Below are 18,624 nucleotides of genomic sequence, written 5' to 3'. Positions count from 1 at the left end.
TTTTTTGTTAGAGCACGTATAATTATTGATTGAGCATGCTACAATTAAGAATTAATTATTTAGGATATATGTTAGCGACTTTGCTTTTTGGAGAAAGTCTAGGATTATTTTGGAGAGGCGATGACCCATGCTTATAATGACCTTTTTAGCATGCTAAGTTGATTCTTGAAGCTATTTGGAAACATGGTAGAGATTTGATGGGGTTAAAAAGATTTAGAATCATTTTAGTGAACACGTGGCACATGCGATTGTCGATTGGCATATTGCATTGTTAGGTGGGAGAGAGTAGGTAAGTTGGGTTTAATTATTGGGAAGACGCCTCAACTATGAAAGCAAGGGAGAAACATGTTAGTAATTGGTTCAATCGAAAGCGCAAAGCTTAAATCATTTGGTGACAACCTAAAGGAGTTGAGAAGAAGCCTATTGGAGGGCTTTGTGGGTCAACACCCTCTTGAGGCAATGACATGCCTCAATGATTGTATTTTAAGATTTGTATTAATTGTAAAGCAATACGAATAGAGAACTTATCGTTTGACTGTGTTTGCAGGTACACCGGACACGTCAAGTAGACCTTGAGCAATGCGGTTTGAAGCTCGAGGTGTTTTGAAGTGTTTTGTGGATGCGCAACAGGTATGGCGACATTCATGGTGAATCCCTGCCTAGGGTCAAATGGTGAATGTGTGCTTTCAGGATCATGGGATCCTATGATTGTGATGTGATTGGATTGATTGTATTGTGAGTAAATGTATATATGTATGTGAATGATTTGTTATGTGATAAGTTTGTTTTGGAAAGCCATTAGAAGTTTGTTTTAAAAATTACTACGCAATTGCATGTACATGCTAGAAGTGAACTGTTTAGGACAGATGAGGTGGGGTATCGAGTCGAGAATCTCCTCGACCCCGATTATGCATTAGTGAGCATCATAGAATAATAATTGTATAGGACAGCTATGAGTCAACAGATCGAGATTACTCTTTGAGATTTGACTAAGTTTTGAAAGATGTAATCGATGTACTTGATAAATGTGAATTTGGATAATGTGAACATTATGATGTGTTGCACATGCGTTGTTGTGGGCATGAATACAAATGAATGAAATTGAAGGGTAGTTATACCCGTATTGTTGTGACAGCTAGCTAAGAATGTTAATGATATGTGTAGCCCTCGTATAGGGGCAATTGGAGGTGTGGGTGCACTCGTGAAGTGAACTAACCTCATGAGCTAGTCAGTATTTTTTGAATGTGCAATTATAATGATAAGAAAGAAAGAATAAGAAATGAGAGGTCAGTGGGTTGTGGCAATATGTTTGGGAGTTGTCCTGTCTTGGCCACTGGTCTCACCTTTTTGGAGTGCAGGCGGTGCATGGCCTCAGGGTATTGTTGTGTGATGTGCTTGGAGCGTTTGCTCCCGCCTTCCCAAACTGGGTGTCCTAGGAAAGGCTGAGTATCTCTCCTTAGAATTCACACATCCATGGACGAGTGCTCTACCGCTGCAGTGGGAATGGATCCATACTGTTTCGGGCCAGCACATGGGTTGTCTCTCGGCTGTAGGCTGCCCGCGGTGTGCACGTGTCTGTGTTTGCACCCACAGGAACTGTCAATTCACTAAAGTTAGTGTGAATAAAAGGAATGAGAATGATATGTTTATGCATACCTTGCATGTGAAAATGAATTGTGTTATCGTGGCCATTGAGTGGCCTTTACATGTCGTGGTCTATGTGAGGGGCCTTCTTGTCAAGCCATGTGACTATGTCCTGTCACGACATGATAATGATTTGCTTTTATCATTGTGATTTTCTCAAATTTGAACCCTACCTAAGAGGGTTAGAGATTTTCTTGGCTTGTTGCCATACTGCGGTTTTGGCAGACCCGGGGCAACAGGTTAATCAGATGGTTGAACTCACATCTTACTGGGGAGGTTTTGGTTCTTTTGTAGTGTCAGTGCGTCACGATTTGGTCTCTTTGATGTCTTCTTTTTGTTAAGCATCAAAGTTGTGGTTTGAGGCATTTTTGTCATATGTGCTAACGTGATTTTTGTATGAATGAAATTGATTATATAATGGAAAGTTGCCCCATTATTTTGAATTGCATGGTTCTTTTTTTTTTTTGAATTGTCATGTCGTCGCTCTCAATGTTTTATGTTTAGAAAAAGTTTTTATTGGAGGGTCAAAAGGTTGGGGGGTGACATAATGATACAATATTATTTCAAAAGAAAATAGCTATTTAAGTCAATACTAGTTAAGAAATAATAAAATTTAATGGTTACCAACCAGTAGTATAACATATTATAGTTTCACAAATGATAATGTCACTCACTAATTTTGCTTTACTTCTAGCACAGCTCTACCTTCCCTTGTACTTGCTTTTGATCTCCTTCTCGCCACCATCATCATGTGGTATATCCTAATTTGGTCCTTCATTTCTACAATTGAAGTGATCTATATTTTCTCATCACATTATTGAAAGATTCACTGACCTTATTAGTATTAACGTTAGTGCAGTCACCCTTGCGAAAATAGCTCTTGGCCAAAAAATGTCTCTCTATATTGTCCAACCAAATGCATGCATGAACATTGATTCTTTTTATATTGTCCATTGCTTGATCATGTGCTACTTTTTTTTTTGAGGTATTTGCTGTAATTTTTAGAAGTTTATATAGTTGAACACCAGAGAATTCACTTTTAAAATTTCTAAACAAATGAAGGACACAAAAGCTATACATAGAGTTCCTTTGTTAGTTGTCAATACAAGCCATACATCTATGCAAATTAATAATAACTTTCAAATACTCAACACCTACTATAACAATTTGTTATCCAAATAAAAAACTAAAAAAATAATACCTTTGTTGTACAAGTGGAAGAACTTCATCTATAGTAGGCAACAAACCCTTTTGACAATCACTCATAATAATAGTGTCTTCATTATTTATTTGGCATGCTACATCTAAAAGTTAGAAAAACCATATCCATCATTCACGTGTTTTAGCCCCCACGGCACCATATGCCATTGGAAAACTACCTCCATTTCCATCTTGAGCAACAACCACCAACAGTTGACCCCTATATTTTCTAGATAAGAAGCATCCATCTACATAAATAAACTTTCATAGAGCATCTATGTATCCCTGAATGAATCCTCCATAACACACAAGCATATTCTTCCATTTGTTGTTGGTCTTAATTTTGTTCCACATGATGAAATGACACTATTTGGATTGATTTCATATAAATCTCTACAAAAAATTTGGCACCCACTTGAAAGATTCATCATAATCACCTAGAACCTGAGTCAATGCTTGAAGTCTTGCTCTCCATGCTTTCATACGTTGCACTTCAACACCATGTTTACATAGAAGCTCACTGCTAATACGATTGACCTTCACATCATTCTCTTTAACTTGATCTAAAAAAAGTTCAGCAATAAATTCTTCAGAAATCACGTGATTGCATGATACAGGATAACAAGAGTGGTGGCTCACCTATTTTTTTTTTTTACTTCAAATGTACGTCCATCTTTACAAACATGAGTATGAATTCGTTAGTTGCAAACATGATTTTTCCCAAGAATAGGCTTACACCTTACAGTAATTTGTGTTTTGTTGTCATCTAAAACATGAATAAATGACCAAATAAAAGGTGTTAATAAGTTTTTCATATATTACATTAGCACAAACTATTGAAAATAAACAACAAAAAAAGAACCATCCAAAATATAATATTTTCAAATTGGAGAAATTGAGTAAAACCATAATTGTCAGACTACCATACTAGTCAACCAACTGGTACTAAATGACTAGATCATTAAGAAAAAAAATAGTCTGTTGTGGGAAAGCCACTAAGACCTAAAGAAGAACTAGTCAGTCAACAACTAGTCAATTGAAAACGCCAATCATCTCTTTTTTTAAATTTATTCACTATTTTCCCTAATATATCATCCATTTTTTGGAAATTCATTCACTTCCAAGCCTTATTCATGGTTCTATGCTAGAATATTATTAGGAAGCTAGGAGGAGGAGACTTAACAGGAAGTTCTGTAACTAAAAGGAATCCTAATAGAGTTGTGAAGTCATTAGAAGTTCAACTAACTCTTGAACATAAATTCAAAATATTTATAATTTTGTAGCCAAGTATGAGAAATGTGAGCTACACTTGTGGCATATTAAATGAAGCAGCTTATTGATTGATTATTTATTTTGAGATTTTTAACTTGTCAATTTGGAAAATGTAATTTCATCTTTGTTGAATTTCTTGTCTCCAGCAACATCAAAATGTTGTCATTACAGGCCCCAACGAAGGACGAAAAAACCATTAGTTTTAAAACCATCGAAACTAGTTTGCTATATTGAATGTTCTTGAGGGAATTTGAACAAAACATGGGAGGCATTCAAAAGAAATAGTTATAAGACACCATACTTAAAAAATATTAACTCAATATTCACTTCAACATGAACGTGATATGATGGAATACATCAGTAAATGTTCAAAAATTATGAAAACAACTCCCTTCATAAGGAAAAATGGATGAAGAATAGCAAAAGAGAATATGGCTGGGGAGAGAGAGAGAGAGAGAGAGAGAGAAAGAGAGACAGAGAAAGAGAGAGAGAGAGAGAGAGAGAGAGAGAAGAGAGACAGAGAAAGAGAAAGAGAGAGAGAGAGAGAGAGAAGAGAGAGAGAGATGGTTACCTGAAAAGGTTTGGAAAACGCTGCTAGAAAATAAAGCGTTGAGAACTTGTGAACAGGAGAATGAGGGTGGTAAACCATTGTTGAGAAGATTGGTAACTCACAAACATGAGAATGAGGGAAACAAATTTGGTTTTCACTTATAGTTAGGTTAAGGGACTTTTAGGATGTCGTTTGGTTGTTGCCCATTGAGACAGGACAGACAAGACGTCCTGTTTATCACACTACTGCCCTGTCCTTATGGACAATGATGTTCTTTGTCCACTGTTTGATGATTTTAGGAACATAACACTATGTTTCTCTTGTCCAGCGTTTGTTTTGCATATGTCTGTTCTGTCTATTTTGTCCATCCTATTCGGTATTTGTTTCTATATTGTCTCATCTATCTGTTCTGTTCGATGTTTTCATGGTCAGTTTTGTCAGTTCTATCTGTCATGTCTGATGTTTGTTATATGTATACGTACATGCATCTTCATATATATATATATTTTACCTGATCACGTGAAAGATAATAAGTTTCACATAATTTAAAAAACTGCATGGTTGATTTCACATGTCAAGTTTGACATCATTTGTGTTTAATTATCAATCGGGTTGACCAAAGAGAACTCATTCCAAATTCTTAAAATCATTTGCCTCAATTTTTGAGTTTTATTTTTTTCGGCTGAAAACAACTTTATGGTGGTAGGATCACATCATCATAACTTGGCCTGTGTGTGTGTGTGTGTGTGTGTATGGTCAGTTTCAATCAGGCCAATGCGAATCATTAGCAAATGAGATAGTTCAAATTTTTATCAAGTATATAGTTCAAATTTTATTAAAGTATAGCATATTTAATGGGGTTCACTGAAACATGTGCATGCTTTTCAGTACATATGTATCTGAAACATATACCTGTTTTCACCTTGTCCATTGATCATTACACTCAATTTTGAAGTTGCAATATAAGAAAAGATCATGTCTACAAATTTTCAGCCTGAGATGTCATATTAAATTGTAGTCTTCACAAATTGCAGTAGAATAAGTGGAGAGATCCGAAGCATTTTAAATAATAACATTTTGAAACATTTCATGCATCGAAAGACACTTTCATTCCAGTTTGTATCAATGTATGAGACGAATGAAGACCTTGTTAGGCAACCATTTACTGATGCAGCTCAACCATCCTTAGAAAGATACTGAGAATATAAGAGACAACAAGAAGGACATTGAGAATAAACTTGGACATTTAGAATCTCATATTACAATTATGAAAGAGAAGGCTGAAGCAGATGCAAAAATATTGGTGAAAAAGTTGAAAGCATTCAGTGCAAGTTTAGAAAAAGTCCATGGAGAACTAGCTGAAATGACCAAGAAGTATATGCTTGCAACTGAAGCAGGAAAAAGCCTTTTGCAGGAGAAAACAAAGCTCTTGGAGTAGCTTTCAGGCCTAAAGGTGGAGATGCAATCTGTTTTCAAGGAAAAGAACATCCTTGCACAGAAAGTATCGAGTTCGGAAAGTGCTGCTGAGGAACTTAATCAGAGTAAGGTAATTCTTAATGATTGTATTTTAGAAAACAAGGTAGATGACACACCTATTTTGCAGTCTGGGGTCACTAATGACTTTGGTTGCAATACCATGTTTTTTGCTACAAGAAGACTCAATATTCTGACTTGGCTCACCAGAGGAATTATGAGAATGAGCTTCTGCACAAAGAAAGGCCGTTTCCTTTTTTGTTAATACTTGTCGAACATTTAAATCTTTCAGACTGACATGTTTGAGTAATTCCTGACTTCTGTGAACAGTTGCCTGAACCCAGAAAATCCCTAACCTGATCAGAACTCATTGTACAGGCAGATGATGAATTTCCCATAGTGGCAGGGCAACTAGAATCATCAGCATTGACGTTTTCATTGGCAGATACCTTTTCCTTATTAAGGTCCAGAAGATTGTCAACCTGAGGTATATGCATGACTGCAACAGCTTTGTCTTCATTTGAATGACAACCTAAACCCTAGCTGGAAGCAAGTTCATCAAAAGCAAAAGGCAATTCCAATCTCTTCACGTCATCACGATATCCAGCAGAATACCCTGATCCTTTAAACATTTGATTCAAAGACATTGAATGAACTTCTGTTTTCTCAAAAATTTCCTCAACCTCATAATTTTGTCATTTGATTGCTCGGTTTCGAATGTTCCACTGTTCCCCACCTCATTACTTATGTCAGATCTAACAGCTTATGACGGTAGAGGGTTCATCCCATGTTTCCATAGAAGTATTCAAATCCTAGTGGAACCTATTTCCCTCGATTGTGTGCAAGATAGGTCGTCACTACCTTCTATTTCAGCATCTTCTGCAAGAACGTGTTGACTTCTTTGACCTAGAATACAGTGGAAATCATCTTTAGCTTTGATGTTTTCTTCTCTACCATTAATAGCACTGCTAAAGTCCATGGATCCAGCAGAAACTATAGAAGAACCAGCAATGCTAAGGTAACTTGTATTTTCACGTATAAATGGATGTTATCAATATCTCCCACATGAAGATGTGGACAAAAATAAACCCATAGAACTGTATTGGACCATATATCATCATACTAAACTTCAAAGGACAAATGGATACATTAAAAAAGGTAGGGTTCATCCTATACCCAAAACATCACGCGTTCTCCCACAAAGAATTCCCTAGTATTCCTAGGTCCTCTACTGGAATTAAACATAGTAAACATAGTCAAATCAATAGAAGCAAACGTTAAAAGGCCAATCAGTTATAGTACCATGAGAATGACTCAGTTTAAACAACAATAAGAAGGAAACAAGAAGCATCACCAAGTACACTTTCTATTCTATACATACAACAGGCAAGAGAACCTTCAGAAGTGGCAAAAAAGGCAAGTAATAGTAAAGAATGACTTGAAGTGTTGACTACAGAACAGTAACCTAAAAGAAACAGATATAGAGAGATAAAAATAGAACAAAATATTACATGTATCACTAAAAAAAATGTAGCAGGGAAAGAAGTCAGTATTCATTTTTTTTAACTTAATTATATATATAAATTGGTCATTTGAACTATTAATTTAGTTTTTTTTTTTTAATAAAAAGAAGTTAACGGAGAAATGGTGAAAAAAGATGACTACCTGTTTGATGTTTATAAAAGGATGTGCTGATGAGATGCCAAGTTCTCCTTGACATTTTCTGATTATTAACATTTGCAGATTTCATATGAGATTACAAATTTGATATACTACGTATTAGTAAAGATTATCCATGACTGGAGCTAACAAGCTGGAACTCACCCTTGTTCCTATACCCATCACAAGCTTGCCACTTACTTAATTTGCAGCTACTATCTAACTTCATCAACAACATTAGGCAGTTTTATACAAGTGGCATTCTGACTGTAAACCATACACCAGTAATGGATTGCTCCATTTGCATTGTGTTAACAATAGCCACTAATGGCTATCATTTATGAGATAGAATGTGCAAGAGTAAAGAATACAAATGCACATATACCTATGTATGTCATTGACCAATCTTTTGATGGATTGATGATAATGTAATTTAGTGTATGTAATTGTTTTGTTTTGTTTTGTTCGTCAGTGTTGTTTACCAATAAAACTGATGCACAAATTCTGTTTACAACATTGAAAATGAAGGATATTCTTAACAACATACTAGAAGTTGTGGCTGATCTTTCTTAATAGACGATAGAGGCAGTTGAATCAAGCTTCCATTTCATGGTAAAAGGATTAGTTAATTTAGTCCAACGTAAAATATGGTAAATGTGTTTTCTCAGTTTTAGTGATGACCCCGTCAGATCTCATTAGCGATCTCGCATCTGCAGATCTTTTTAACTTACGTATCACTAAAAGAAGACAAAGGAGTACATTAATTATTAATAGCAACGAATGTACAAAATTTTCGATTCTTTATCATGCCTGTTTCAAGCGTCACAATAAACCAAAAACATAACACCAACAAGAAAAAAAAAATCCATAGAAAAAAATTTCGTTTGGTATGTCATCTTTGAAAACGTAAATTTACAAAAAAAATCTTCAACATATCGTGAGAAAAGAGCCTGTAAAATCACGTTATCTTTATTCTATCAGACATATGGAACTGTCTTGGACTTGTAGAGAGGGAAAGAAAAGTAACACAATTATCATACCGGGAAGGGAAGAGCAGAAAGTTCATGAAGAGAATGGGTGTTAGCTTACCACTGGTGAAGCCCATGAGGAAGCTGGGAAACCGTAAAGAAAACCGAGTACAACAAAATTGAACGGGTGCTTTTGCTGACATATGTGCAAAGAGATCAAAGCTGAACCAACCAAAAAGAAAGAACAAAATCAATTCAATCAGTAAATTTCTTAGAAATAAAAAACTAGCAGCAGATTCAAGCAATAATACATTTAGTGACGGCAAGATTATCCACGACCAAGAAGTTAAAAGTTAGAAAGGAAGGCACAAAAAACAACAAAAATCGTTAGGAATATGAGAAAAGTTGAAAAATAAGAAATGGGGGAAAGGTGTTCCAAATGATTGAGAGAGCCGCAATAGGAAGAGACGGAAAGTGAGAAATCCTTGCAAGAAACACAAGAAGGAAATGAGAGTAGTACTCACTGATGAAAGGCAAAACACAGTTGACAATGGCGATGGTGAGTCCAGGGGTTGTCGTGACTAAGAAGTCAGCAATTGGATGAACGACACTACGATAGCACAGACCGTGACGGTGAGCAGGATCTGCATGGTGAGAATGGAATAGATCTTTCGGATGAGAAAGACAAAGACAAAGACAAAGACAAAGGGGGAGGGCAGCTCGGATGGAGGACAATGAGAGAAAGAGAAAGGGCGAGGGCAGCTCGGAGGTGGAAATGGAGGAGAAGGAGAGAAAGAGAAAGGGCTAGGGCAACTCGGGGGTGAAGACAGAGGAGAAGGGGCAGCTTCGGGGTGGAGATAAAAGAGAAGGAGAGAGGGCAACTGATACGGGTCAGCCTAGGAGCCCGCCGAGAGATGAGGCCGACGATGCCAAGAGACGGCGAGCCACATCGGCCAAGCGCTGAGGGAGTGAAGTGACTCGCCCTTTGCTGCCCAAAGGCCGAGCGAGGCTAGCAGAGGAGACGGCCACCCCAGGCATATCGCACCCCGCAGCGCCAGATAGTGATGAGAGGGAACGTGGGTCATCGACTAGGGCTGGCAGTGCCAACGTCGAGGGACGCCGAAGGTGGCCTTTATTGGCCGAAGGCGGTGTCGAGAGACGTAGGCCAGTAGATGCCGAGGGGGCGTTGAGCGTGGAAGGCGCTGGGTTTACGCACTGCGCAAGGAAGGAGCCCATTGTCGAGGCTGGTATTATTTTAAGTGAGGCTAAACCTTCTTGCAGTCGGGCGAGTGAGGAGCCAAGGACGAGTGGTACCAAGGAGTTGAGCATCCAATCGGTCATGGGACAGAGACAAATGGAGGATGCCCAGCTCACCGAGACGCATGAGGCAAAGACCACACTGGCCGAGACGGGGTAAAGGGGTTTGCACCATAGCCGAGCTTCAGGGCGGACACTCAGCTCAAGCAATGAGCGTGGTTTTGACTTTGTTGACTGACCGACCCGGTGAGGTTTGTTATTTGTATATGTCATTCTTTTGTGTATTTTGTTGTTATATACTGTATCAGTACGGGTTGGAACCGTCCCGGGTCACTCAAGATTATAAGCTTGAGCTCCTGTGCATGAACACTATCTATCGAATGTTTTATGATATGAGAACACCTTTCTCATTCTATCTCTTCCACCTGTGAGGGTTTCTTCCTCTTCTTCTTCTTGTACTTCTACTACTTCTTCTTCTTCTTCTTCTTCTTCCTCTACTTCTTCTTCCTCCTGTTGTCCCTTCCCTTGACGCCATCCAAACCTCATCTGAACTGAGACAGCTTAGAGACTCGAGGGATGGCACCGATTGCCATCACCGGTTCCCAAGCTACGGTTCCCTCTCTCAAACCGTTAGAGACGAGGTCTGTGTGAGGCCTTCACCCACAGGAGGTCTGAGGGGCAGTCCCCACCCACCGGAGGTGCAGCTAAGGTAGTTCCCATGGACTGCAGTGAGGGGCTTCGCTGCTGCACAATGGAGACACCAGGAGGAGACTGCTCAGGGTGGTTTCGAGTGACTCCAGACCACCATTCACGTAGTTTTCTATCATCCAAGTCTTATAGAACTTCGACCAAGGTGTCCACGATGACTTCTCACCAGCTGGGTTGCTGCCGTCAAACCGATCGAGAGGATCACGTCGGCTTGCAGGATCTCACGCTATGGGTGCTGACGAGCGATGTGGGCAGAAGAACTGAGTACGATTCTACTTCCCCCTAAGCTTAGATCGATCAAACGCGCATAGGATCTTGAATCCCTCGTCGTGGAGAGCTCAAGCAATGAATTTCCCTAGTTCCACATGAGATTATGAGTCTTTTGGGGGCAAATTTAATCGTGAAGCTGCCGTGAAACCCCTCCCCCCCTGTCGCAAAACCCCCATTTACCGCCAATATGTCTCACCTTGCGCCAACTTGAGGAAGTGAATCAGCAATCGGACTCCACAGTCGTCCTCCCCACTTCCTGGCGATGCTCTGGACCAACTGGAGGAGGATCCAACGGCGGACGACTGAGAAAATCGCCCTTGTCGAAATCTGGCGCACAGTGGTGGCGATTTCCTGTTTAATCCGCCAAATCGGTGGCAGCGACCCCAATCTTCGTCTGAAAATTGGGGAAAACCCCACCAACAGTGATCTGACTTTCCTTAACCTTTCTTTGTGTTGATTTTGATCTCTCCTAGCTGTTTTGAACTGGATTTACCCTTGCTTCCGGCTGAGATTGTGAGAAGGAGCTCAAGATGGCCCTGCTCTGCGGGTGACAGTCCATCCCCTTCTCTCCACAACGACTGGCATTTAGGGAGCTCCAATTGATTCCATATTTTGGGCGTCCCTTCCTAATCATCCCAGCCAGCTTTAGTCCAAAATTCAGCTCAATTCGAGCTCTGGGTGAGCTTTGGCAGATTTTTGAAGATTCAGCCCGACTGCCTTGCCCTGTTTTGAGCTGCCTGTGACCGTTGGCAGTTCAGCCTCTTCCCTCTACAACGACTAGACCTTAAGGAGCTCTTTTGGATCCCATCTGTTGGGCGTTCTTTCATAATCATTCCAGCAAGCTTCAGTCCAAAATTCAGCTCAATCCGAGCTCTGTGTAATTTTTGGTGAATTTTTTAATGTTCAGCCTCCTCTGTCCTGCGGCAGAACCTGAATCTTGCCCAGCGCATGTATCAGTTAGGCACCTTCACTAGAGCTTCAACTTAGATAGAGGACTCCTTAGAAGCTCATATTTGGGGCGTCTATTCATAACCATATGGAGGAGCCATGGCCCAAATTTCAGCTCGTTTGGAGTCCTCCACGAATCTTAGTGATTTTTAGAGTGCGTAGTGCCCCTGTGAAATAGGGAGCTCCTCTGTGATGGAGAGAAGGAGAATCTTGGAGCATTAGCTGCTCTGTAGCGCACGTGCCTCGCCGTTAATCGGTGCTTGCCACACCCCACTGACGTCTGCTCCTAGGGTTAGCCTGTTTATCCGGTGACGCTTCTCCACCTGGGAGATTTATATACTTTTCTCTCTGCTTATTTGGTAACTGCCCTATTTATTGGTGTTGAGGAATCACCGAAGGCGCGTAACGCGACGAGGAGGAGAATTCTGGAGTATTAGCCTTAATCGGTGCTTGCCTCACCCCAAACACGTCTGCTCCTGGGGATATCCTGATTCTCTGGTGACGCTTCTCCACTTGGGCAATTTATACATTTTGCCCTTTGCTTTATCGGTGATTGCTATGTTTGTTTGTGTTGAGGGAGCATTGAAGGTGCGTGAGACGACGCAGAGAAGGTTGGCACATTCCCTTACACAACAGAAGTGCTGGATACCGAGGACCTGGGTTTTCTTTCCTCAATAGTGAGGGCTGGACTTGCTCCAACGAGGTTTGCCTCACTACCCCCTATAGAACGTGGGCGGGTTTTACTGCTTTAAGCCTTGCCAGACCAGTTTGCAGCTGACGGGATTCCCTCTCAGCATCTTGGCTGAGGACACAAACCCGAGCTGTGATCCATCCTATTGGTGTGGGGGTTGGTTTGCATGGCTCCTATGCATGAATGGCATGGTTTGTTGAGTGAGGCTTAAGGGTTGAAATTGTACGCTGCGTTTGTAAGGCATGTAACTATCCTGTTGTAGTAGGTCCAGACCTAGTGTAGCTTGGGGGAAAAACCCTTACTTGTACCGTTTCCCTTAGGGATTTTGCTGGGTCTGTTTCCAACAGGGTAGAGCTCTTACTCAGTACTACCAAAGCATCCTTGAAGAGATCTTGGGAGGTCGGGGCGGCAGTACAGGCAATGACTTCGGCAGCAGATTGCAACGCCTTAGGGACCATTCCCACCAGTAGGTATCAGAGCGACTTCAGGGATCAGATTCTCAGAGTATGACCACCTTGTTTGGGTCAGTGTTTTAGATATGGCCCCCCGTAAGGATAAACAGTCAGCTAAGGAGTCGGAGGCAGCTGAGGCAACAGAAGGTGTGACAGACATTTTTGTGGCTGAAACCGTTGAAGAAGGCACATCGGTTAGCTTGAGTGCCATCATGGCCATGCTAGCTAGGATAGAGGCAGAAATGAAAGAGACCAAAAGGGATATGAAGGAGATGAAAGGCAAGAACCGAAGGGTTGTTGAGCGCCTAAACAATCTTGGGAGGATGTCCATTAGTGCTTCTATCCAAGGGCCACACTTTGGTCAAACATCAGCGGGTTTTAATGTCCCTAGCACTTCATACCAGCAGCCGCGTAGGGTTACTGAGTCCTCTTTATAGCAGGTGCTTGACAAAATGCAACAGGTCATAGTGCAAGCTGGTATGAAGTGCCTTATAAGGGGGAATGACCGAATGCCGACATTGAGAGTTGAATGTCCCATGTTTAATGGCACACATACAAGGGATTGGATTTTCAAGGTTGAGAGGTACTTCCAATGCTTAGGAGTACCACCCGAGCACAAGGTTACATATGTCATGCTTCTTTTTGAGGGGTATGCACTCCAATGGTTCCGTTATGCTTCTTTTTGAGGGGCATGCACTCCAATGGTTCCGTTGGCTCAGCAATAGGAACCCCAATATTGGATGGGAAGAACTCCGAGCTGCCATGATGCGTAGGTTTGAGGATTTCAGATTTGCAAACTTTAACGTCTAGCTCAAAACCTTGACGCAAACCGAATCGGTAATTGACTACCAGCATTAGTTTGAGAGTCTCTCATGTTTAGTGACCGGTTGGGAGGATGAAGCCTTAGTAGGGGTTTTCATTGGTGGGCTTCAACCCGAGATTCAGCTAGCCGTCTTAGGCCAACCATCGCGAGAACTTCAAGAATGTATGCGGGTTGCTAGGCACAAGGAAGAAAAGATAATGAGAAAACAAGCCCTCTTAAGGTCTTACAAAGAAGTTCCTAAGGAAAAGAGGAACTTTGGGAAACCGCCCTCACCCAAGGCCATCAAACCGAGTTCGGGCAAGCCTTATGAAGGCAGGCCAGCCTTCCGTGATAGGGTTCCCGTGAGGTACATCACAAAGGACGAAAGGGAGGATATGATAAAGAGATGCCTATGCATCAAGTGCAAGGAGAAATGGGACCCAAGGCATATTTGTAGAACCTTCCAGCTTGTCGTCGTTGAGGAGGTAGGCAAGAGCCATATCAGGGTTACGTCAAGTGGCGAGGTTGAGGTGGACACCACCTCGGAGAAGCCAAAATCACCCAGTAGTGAGTACCATGCCATTGCTGACCCGCATCACCCGAAGGCTATGAAAGTGATCGGTAACATTCAGTCTAAAGAGGTGAACCATCCTTCTTCATTCCGGGGCCACACATAATTATATGAGGACGGAAGTTGCTCATACCTTGGGATGCACATTGACACCACACTGACCTCTTACTATTGTAGTCGGGAATGGATCTCGAATTAATTGCAAGCATATTTGCAAGGCAATGGAGTTAATGATGCAAGAAGAGTCTTTCACCGTCGACCTTTTGGTCTTGCCCATTGAAGGGGCCGATATAGTCCTAGGGGTTCAGTGGCTGGAAACCCTTGGGGTTATTACTTGGGATTTTGCGATGATGAAAGAGTTTTCAGAAAGAAAAATGGAGTAAGCGCATCACTCTTTAGGGCATTGAGTCCTCGGTTACACCCAAGGCAGCACTCAAGCGGATTGCTGCTCAACACTCAGCTTGTTGGGTGATTTCAGTAGCCACCGATATACCTCCTGCAGCGAAAAATGATGATGAACAAGTGCCATCTGAGATCTAGCGAATCCTGAGTCAGTATGATGATGTCTTTGAGGAGGCCGTCCTACTAGTTGATCGCCTGATGAAATGCAGCCACTTCGCACTTTTGGCCAGACAATATCATGGACCTCTTGTGGTGGATGTCCACCCAGATTTTCATGTAACCCGCTTCATGCCACACGTCGGGCAGCTTCCAGCACAGATTGAGCACATTCCCGAGCAGCAGCCTCGACCCTATTGGATTTTACAACATCGCTATGTACAGCGCCAATGGCGCACTAGGGATGAGGTCTTGGTCGAGTGGGAAGGACCCGACCAAGGTACATCGTGGAAGGAGTTTGAGCAGATCGCCCACCGATTTTCGTATGCACGTACTTGGGAACAAGCTCAAAGTAAGGGGGGTGGATCTGATACGGAACAGCCTAGGATCCCGCCGAGAGACGAGACCGACGATGCCCAAAGACGGTGAGCCACACCGGCCAAGTGCCGAGGGAGTGAAGTGACTCGCCCTTTGTTGCCCAAAGGCCGAGCTAGGCTAGCAGAGGAGACGACCACCCTAGGCATATCGCACCCCACAGCGCCAGATAGTGATGAGAGGGGCCATGGGTCGTCGACCAGGGCAGGCAATGCCAGCATCGAGGGACGCCGAAGGTGGCCTTTATTGGCCGAAGGCGGTGTTGAGAGACGTAGGCCAATAGACGCCGAGGGGGCATAAAGCGTGGAAGGCGCCGGCCGGGTTTATGCGCCGCACAGGGAAGGAGCCCATTATCGAGGCTAGTATTATTTTTTGTGAGGCTAACCCTTCTTGCAGCCGGGCGAGTGAAGAGCCAGAGATGAGTGGTACCAAGGAGTTGAGCATCCAATCGGTCATGGGACAGAGACAAATGAAGGATGCCCAGCTCACCGAGACGCATGAGGCAAAGACCACACTGGCCGAGACAGGGTAAAGGGGTTTGCACCATAGACGAGCTTCAGGGCGGACACTCAGCCCAAGCAGTGAGCGTGGTTTTGACTTTGTTGACTGACCGACCCGGTCAGGTTTGTTATTTGTATATGTCATTCTTTTGTGTATTTTGTTGTTATATATTGTATCAGTACGGGTTGGAACCATCCCGAGTCACTCAAGATTATAAGCTTGAGCTCCGGCGCATGAACACTATCTATCAAATGTTTTACGATATGAGAACACCTTTCTCATTCTCTCTCTTCCACCTGTGAGGGTTTCTTCCTCTTCTTCTCCTTCTACTTCTTCTACTTCTTCCAGTTGTCCCTTCCCTTGATGCCATCCAAACCTCATCTGAACTGAGACAACTTAGAGACTCGAGGGATGGCACCGACGGCCATCACCGGTTCCCAAGCTACGGTTCCCTCCCTCAAACCGATATAGACGAGGTTTGTGCGAGGCCTTCACCCATAGGAGGTCTGAGAGGCAGTCCCTACCCACGGGAGGCGCAGCTAAGGTAGTTCCCACGGACTGCAGTGAGGGGCTTCACTGCTGCACAAAGGAGACAACTGGAGGAGACTGCCCGGGGTGGTGTCGAGTGACTCCAGACCACCATCCACGTATTTTTCTATCATCCAAGTCGTATAGGACTTCGACCAGGGTGTCCACGATGACTTCCCACCAGCTGGGTTGCTGCCGTGAAACCGATCGAGAGGATCCCGTCGGCTTGCTGGATCTCACGCTATGGGTGCTGACGAGCGATGTGGGCAGAAGAACTGAGTACGATTCTACTTCCCCTTAAGCTTAGATAGATCAGACGCGCATAGGATCTCGAATCCCTCGTCGTCGTGGAGAGCTCAAGCAATGAATTTCCCTAGTTCCACATGAGATGAAGAGTCTTTTGGGGGCAAATTCGATCGTGAAGCTGCTGTGAAACCCCCCTCCCCCCCTTGTCGCAAAACCCCCATTTACCGCCAATATGTCTCACCTTGCGCCAACTTGAAGAAGTGAATCAGCAATCGGACTCCACAGTCGTCCTCCCCACTTCCTGGCGACGCTCTGGACCAACCTGGAGGAGGATCCAACGGCGGATGACTGAGAAAATTGCCCTTGTCGGAATCTGGCGCACAGTGGCGGCGATTTCCTGTTTAATCCGCCAAATTGGCGATAGCGACCACAATCTTCGTCTGAAAATTGAGGAAAACCCTACCAACGGTTATCTGACTTTCCTTAACCTCTTCTTTGTGTTGATTTTGATCTCTCCTAGCTGTTTTGAACTGGATTTACCCTTGTTTCCGGCTGAGATCGTGAGGAGGAGCTCGAAATCGCCTTGCTCTGTTTTGGAGCTACCTACGGCGGGTGACAGTCCAGCCCCTTCTCTCCACAACGACTGGCACTTAGGGAGTTCCAATTAATTCAATCTTTTGGGCGTCTCTTCCTAAACATCCCAGCCAGCTTTAGCCCAAAATTTAGCTCAATTAGAGCTCTGGGTGAGTTTTGGCGGATTTTTGAAGATTCAGCCCGACTGCCCTGCCCTGTTTTGAGCTGCCTGTGACCGCTGGCAGTCCAGCCTCTTCCCTCTATAACGACTGGACCTTAAGGAGCTCTTTTGGATCCCATCTTTTGAACGTCCTTTCATAATCATTCCAGCAAGCTTCAGTCCAAAATTCAGCTCGATCCGAGCTCTGGGTAATTTTTGGTGAATTTTTTAATGTTCAGCCTCCCTTGTCCTACGACAGAACCTGAATCTCGCCCAACGCCTGTATCAGCCAAGCACTTTCACCAGAGCTTCGACTTTGATAGAAGACTCCTTAAAAGCTTAGATTTGGCTGTTCATAACCATTTAGATGAGCCCTGGCCCAAATTTCAGCTCGTTCAGAGTCCTCCACGAATCTTGGTGATTTTTAGAGTGCGGAGTGGCCCTGTGAATGCCTGTGAAACAGGGAGCTCCTCTGTGATGGAGAGAAGGAGAATCTTGGAGCATTAGCTGCTCTGTAGCGCACGTGCCTCGCCGTTAATCGGTGCTTGCCACACCCCACTGATGTCTGCTCCTAGGATTAGCCTGTTTATCCGGTGACGCTTCTCCACCTGAGAGATTTATATACTTTTCTCTCTGCTTATTTGGTAACTACCCTATTTATTGGTGTTGAGAAATCATCGAAGGTGCGTAAGGCGACGAGGAGGAGAAGCCTGGAGCATTTGCTGCCTAGCAACGCGCGTGCACCGGCGTTAATCGATGCTTGCCTCACCCCAAACATGTCTGCTCCTGGGGTTATCCTGATTCTCTTGTGACGCTTCTCCACTTGGGTGATTTATACCTTTTGCTCTTTGCTTTATCGGTGAATGTCCTGTTTGTTTGTGTTGAGGGTAAGGCTGGGCATCGGGCTAGGCCGACCTGTTAAAAATGAAAAAATCAAAGCCCAGCTTTCAAAACGGGCCGGGCCGGGCCCATGTAATATTGGGCCTCGGGCTTCGGCTTATGCCCAAGGCCCGGCCCGGCCCGGCCCGGCCCAATTATTAACGGGCTGGGCCTGGCTTTGAGGCAGGTTGCTACTTGCTAGCCTCTAGCTCACTCAAAAAATGAGCACAAACGTAAACCATGTGCACTTAATAGAATAACAAAAACAAGAACAACACCAACTAGTAGAAAGTAGTCCTCTGGAGGAGAAGCACTCGATGCAACCGACGATGAAGCAAG

Source organism: Nymphaea colorata, chromosome 9 (assembly GCF_008831285.2).
Source record: "Nymphaea colorata isolate Beijing-Zhang1983 chromosome 9, ASM883128v2, whole genome shotgun sequence".
NCBI classification, from domain to species: domain Eukaryota; kingdom Viridiplantae; phylum Streptophyta; class Magnoliopsida; order Nymphaeales; family Nymphaeaceae; genus Nymphaea; species Nymphaea colorata.
Note: the sequence above shows the minus strand (reverse complement) of the source record.